Below are 6,302 nucleotides of genomic sequence, written 5' to 3' on the forward strand. Positions count from 1 at the left end.
TTCAATTCCCAGTACCCACATGGTGACTCATAATTATCTATTCACTCCATTCGTGGGAGATCTGATGCCCTTTTCTGGCCTCTTCAGATACCAGATACGTAGTGCAAGTACACATGCAAGCAAAACACAAACATAAAAAAATAAAAGTTTTTGAAAACAAGAATGTAAGCTGGGCAGTGGTGGTGCACACCTTTAATCCTAGCACGGAGGTGTCGTGGGATGGGGGGTGGTAATTGTTGTGGAGAGGCAGGTGGATCTGAGCTCCAGGCCAGCCTCGAACTCACAGAAAAACTTTCTTGAGAGATAGATAAGTAAATAATGTAGAGGAGAGAGCTAGGGGTGTGGTTCCGTTGGTAGAGTGCTTGCTTAGTACACACAAAAGAAGCCATCAACCTCATCCTCAGCTGCACAGTGAGGTAGAGACTAGCCTGGGATACATGAGAATCTTTGTCCTTTGTTTTGTGACAAGGTCTCTACGTAGCTCTGGCTGTGCTGGGATTCACTATGTATGTAAACCAAGCTGGCCTCAAACTAATAGAGCTCTGCCTCCCTCATGCTGGGTTAAAGGCTTGCACCACAATGCCAGGCAGAGAACCTTGTCTTTTATTATTATTATTATTATTATTAATTAACTTTTATTTTATGTGCATTAGTGTTTTGCATGCATGTATATCTGAAGATCCTGAAGTTACAGACAGTTGTGAGCTGCCATGTGGGTGCTGGGAATTGAGCCATCTTTCCAACTCCAAGAACTGTGTCTTTAAAAAATATATATGCATGTGTATGTGGCATGAAATAAGTGTGTATTATTATTATCATCATCATTTTTTAAACTTTGTCTTTCCACAACATGGTAAAGTTCCAAATTTTTCTCTAAGACCTTGCTCTTCCTAAAGAATTGACTTTCTAGGAGTAAGGGTGTAACTCGGCGATAGAACACAGGAGAGGCCCAAGGTTCAACAGCAGAAAACCACCCTAGCAATCACACACACACAAAAGAACTGCTGAATTCTCCAGTTGTTGGTTTTTGTTTTCAGTTTTTCTGTCGTTTTGTTTTTTTCTGTTTTCTATTTTGTTTTGTTTTCAAGACAGGATTTCTCTGTATCCCTGGCTGTCCTGGAACTCACTTTGTAGACCAGGCTGGCCTTGAACTCAGAGATCCACCTGCTTCTTTCTCCCACGTGGTGCGGTTGAAGGTGTGTGCGCTGCCTTTGTGCAGCATTTTTCCCCTTTATAAGATAATGTCAGCCGATTGTAGTGGCACACACCTTGATCCCAACTCAGGCAGAGGCAGGCAGATCTCTGTGAGTTCCAGGCCAGCCTGATCTACAGAGTCCAGGACAGCCAGGGCTACACACAGAGAAACCCTGTCTCGAAAAACCAAAAATGATGTCACCGAACCTTCATGCTAAAGGAATGTAATTGATTTTAAAAGATCAAAGCACAGTGCCTCAGACCGAGACTCAGACAGGCACAGTGGCACACCTGTGGATCAAGAATCTCAAGTCAGCCAGGCAGTGGTGATACAGACCTTTAACCCAGCACTCAGGGAGACAGAGACAGGTGGATTTCTGTGACTTCGAGTCCAGCCTGTTTTACAGAGTGAGTTCCAGGCCAGCTAAGGCTACAAAGAGAGAAACCCTATCTCAAAAAAACAAAAACAACAAACAATCTCATCGTTGCCTGTATAGGGGTTGATGACCAACCTGGACGATATGAGACTATCACAAAAGAACAACCCAAAAAGAAAGAAAGCAACAAATAAAGAACCAGGTCCAGGTGGTGGTGGGGGGGGGGGGAGTTGGAGAACTGTCATGGTGGTATTGGGGAGGGGATTTCAGGAGGATCACAAAAGTGGAAGGCTAACGTGGACTACCTGATACTACTGAGAAGAAAAACTAGATCTTTAGAGCTTTAGATCGCAGTCTTAGTAGTATTTCCAGCAATCAGGTTCTGATTTCCTGCTACATGGATACTTCTGACAGAAGGCTCCCTGAAAGACACAGGTGAGTAAATGTGTTCTTCACTCTGTTAAAAATAAAGAACAACTATTTGATTCTGAATGCCCCTTCCCAAGCAATGCAGGAATCCCTCTTTAACACATGGGAATCATGGAAAGTTAAGGAAAGAGAAACAGCTTCTTTGTTTTTAATTCCTGGCAAAGCTTTGTAAATATATATGGAGCTTGTTTGAGCTTATGGAGGAAAGGAAAATGACTTGATTCTTCCATTCCTTTAACCTCCTTCATCCCCACCGGCCATAGATAATTAAACCAGACTGGCCTGCTAGTTAGTTGTCAGTTCTCATTATGGTAACAGCTGTCAGTGAGCTTTCTTTGACTCTAAGCCTGCCTCTCCACACTCTTTCAGGCTTTTTTTTTTCTATCCATCTTTCCTGATCTACTTTTCTTGCTTTTCTAATGTTTCCTTTTTTTTTTCTCTTCACGGCTAATTCATTTTTCTGGATGCCTTTGATTTCTTCTTGCTAGGACCCCATCTTTGCTCTCAGTTTCCACTGGGTCATGTTCTTGGAAGTTGAGTTAATGTTAACATGATAGAATGAGTATATGTAAATGGAGCTTGCAAAACATTTAGTTCAGACCGAAGAAACAGAATGGGGGGTAAATGTGTGGATGGGAAGCAAGAGACAGCTACATTTCTCACTCATTCACTTAGTTCACGAGCATTTAGCTACCTCCCAGTTCTTAGGTAAGAGGGTAAATGAGACATGACAGCACTTCCATGAGCCCATTCGAGGAGGATGAATTATTTAAACAGATTCTTTTATATGGTGGAAAGTACTGTGACAGATAAGAAAAATATGTTCTTAGGATCCTAGAGATAACGAAGTCAAATCCAACACTAGGAATTGGCCAAGACTATACAATAGCCATTCCTTTTTTGTTGTTGTTGTTGTTTTAATTTACTTTTCGTTATATGTACATTGGTGTCCTGCCTGCATGTATGTCTGTGAGGGTGTCACATGCCCTGGAACTAGAATCACAGTTATGAGCTGCGATGTGGATGCTGGGAATTGAAATACCCCCCCCCCATCCTCTGGAAGGACAGCCAGTGTTCTTAACCACTGAGCCATCTCTCCAGCCCCACAACAGCCATTCTTAAACATAGTAACTGCTTCCATCCACTCAGCAATCCAGATACATTTTAGAAACCTCTATATGAACCATTAAGCTCCCCTTGGTGCACAGATGTGAGGCTTTTGAGATGCCCTAGTAAGAACACCTGATTTCAAGGAGCCTGGGGAACTGTCAACCTTTGGCTACTACTCTCCTACTCTCTGACCAAAAACTGAACAAGCACCAGATACAAGATAAGGGGTCAGCTCCAGGAGCTTCCGTTGTTGGGAGAGAGCCTTAGCCTTGCATTTTTCTCCTTCCTTCAGGTTTCTTTGATTCTCAGAGAATTATACCCACATCGTCCACATACTTATTTTTTCTTTCCTTTCTTACTGTCAAAGAAATCTCCCTGACAGAAACAAGGTTTCTCTGTGTAGCCCAGGCTTTCCTCAAACTGTAGAACAAGCTGACCTCATTTAGAGATTTCCCCCTGCCTTTGCCTGCTGGGATTAAAGATGTGCTCTACCATTACCCTACTTCCCCTCCCCTCGTGGCACCCACATTCCATCATCATGTTTTTATTCCTCACAAGCTCTTGTATCTGGGACACTGCTTACCATTCTTAGAATTTAATCGATGAACAATATTTCCTGGTTCCCAAACATTGCAGTGGAGTCCCATTCTCAGTGAGACCTGACTTTGACCTCCTATCAGCTTGTCTGCTCACACCTTTAATAAAGGTAAACTGATTAATCCTGGTGGGCATTTAGGTTTTGGTCAAGTAAAAAGAGAGTAGGCTGGGCTTGTGGCTGAGGCCTATATTCTCAGCCCCTGGGGAATTGGAAAGAATTGCAAGCTCAAGACTTGCTTGGGTTACAGAGTAAGTTCAGAGCTAGCCTGGACAACCCAGTAAGGCTATGTAAGAACAAAATTGCTGAGGACACTGATCACCTAAGACCTTGTCTCAAAACGAGTGATGAGGCCATGTGAGGTCCTGGTCAACTTCTAATGCTATAAAAAAAGAAAAAGTTTGAGCAGGACTGAAACAACAAAACTAAAACATTCAATCAAAAAACTAAATACATGCAAAATTGGGTGGTACTGTGGGTGTTTAAGTAATTCACCACAGCCAGGTCTGGTGGCTCACACCTGCAATCCCAGAACTTGAAGAGGCAGGTGTATCTACATGCAAAATTGGGTGGTACTGTGGGTGTTTAAGTAATTCACCACAGCCAGGTCCGGTGGCTCACACCTGCAATTCCAGAACTTGAAGAGGCAGGTGTATCTCTGTGAGTTCCAGGCTAGCTTGGTCTACAAAGTGAGTCCAGGACAGTCATGGCTACACAGAGAAACCATGTCTCAAACAAACAAAAACCCACCACTATGTCACAAATCATTTTAGAACTTTGCATTATTACTGTGTACAATCACTTAGCAGTTATATATTTATGATTCCACGGTTGCCTGGGCAGAATGTCTTGTCTATATTCTCTGTGGAGAGATCAGTGCAGGAAGCATCAATTTAGGCTAGAAAATTCATGGCCTTTCAATTCTGGCACCTTGGATGGATGGGTGAAATGCTGCCTCCCCCACCCCTTGTTTTTTTTCCCTTGCCATTTTTAATTCTTTAATACTCCCCTCTTTCCAACTTAACACCCATGAAGACCCAGGATCCGGGAGAGCAAATATGAGGTGCAAATCTTAGAACGCAGGAAATATCACTCTTGCCACATTTTGTTTACTAAATCTAGGTGGAAACCAGTTCACACTCAAAAGGAAAAAATAAAATTAATAGGAAGAATTGAAAAGTCTTACATCCCACCCAAGAATGTGAGGAACTGGAGACTCTGTGACCATCTGTGGAACCAACTCCCACAGCACAGAGGCAAAGCTGAGTGTAAGAAGTGTAATAATGTCTGCTCATCATCAGGCTCACACTCTGATTTGCTCTGCTGCCCTGGAGCTAGATCTCTAGCATTGTGCATACTAGGTACATGCTTCACCAATGAACTATACCCCCCAACACCCTTTAAAAAAAGCTTTGATTATTTAGGTCATATTTTATTAGTTTTTGTAATCAAACTACTGTAGACAAGACCTTACATGTAATATAGTCTGTTACCTATGTACAAGTGGAAAACAATAGTTTAACATTTCTAGAAAAATATGGTTGTTAATTTCTATACAACTGTATGCTGCCAACTTAATCCAGTAAACTGATATCTTCACTAAAATTGACAGAACACTAAAGCTCAAAAGTTCAAATTATAGCCAGGTGAGGTGGCACACACCTTCAATTTCAGCATTTGGGGGGCAGAGGCAGGTGGATCTCTTGTGAGTCTGAGGCCAGTCTGGGCTATGTATTTCAAATCATATACATATATGTGTATATAATTATTTAATCTTGGGTTACATAGCTCAATGGTAGTCCATATATATGTATACATACATATATATAAATGTATGTATAAAGTGTGTGTGTGTGTTTCACACATTAAGGACCTTAAAAGAGCAGTGATTTCTGAGCTGGAGATACAGCTTACGGCAGAAACCTGCTCAGCATTCTTGAAGCCCAGGATTCAGCCCCCAGCATCATGAACATACACAAGAAAATAATGGAAATATTTTACTTTAGCTCTTGTTTCTGGGTAGGTTTGCTAGCCAGCCAGCCCGTGTTCTACTGGTCTCTGTCTTTCCAACACTGAGGTTACAACCGTCTAACCACGGGCTGGGGGAGATGGCTCGGTGGTAAAGAACACTGTCTACGCTTACAGAATCGAACCCAGGTTCAATTCCCAGCACCCACGTTGCAGGTCGCAACTCTAACTCCAGTTCACGAGGAAGACTCCCTCTTCTGGCCTCCAAGGCCACTATGTGGTACATGCATGCAGGCAAACACTCAGACTCAAAAATACATCTTCTTCAAAATTAAGGTAAAAAAAAATTAGTAAATCTGTCACAACACACAGTTTGCCTTAAATTTCTGTGGGTTCTGGGAATCTCAGAATCTCAGACTTGTACTTCCCCAGTCCATGTACATTTTTAAAGAGTACTCCCTCCGGCTGCAAAAATAGTGTTTGTCTCAGAACATGCCTGACACCCCCGAACTCAGGATATCGAGGCAAGCGGATTGTTAGTTGGGGACTGGGAAGAGTCACATAGTTAAACTCCATGTCTTCACACACATAAAAAGAAAAGAATAATCTTTAATTTAGAAAATCTGGGT

The sequence above is a fragment of the Meriones unguiculatus genome, chromosome 9 (genome assembly GCF_030254825.1).
Source record: "Meriones unguiculatus strain TT.TT164.6M chromosome 9, Bangor_MerUng_6.1, whole genome shotgun sequence".
NCBI classification, from domain to species: Eukaryota; Metazoa; Chordata; class Mammalia; order Rodentia; family Muridae; genus Meriones; species Meriones unguiculatus.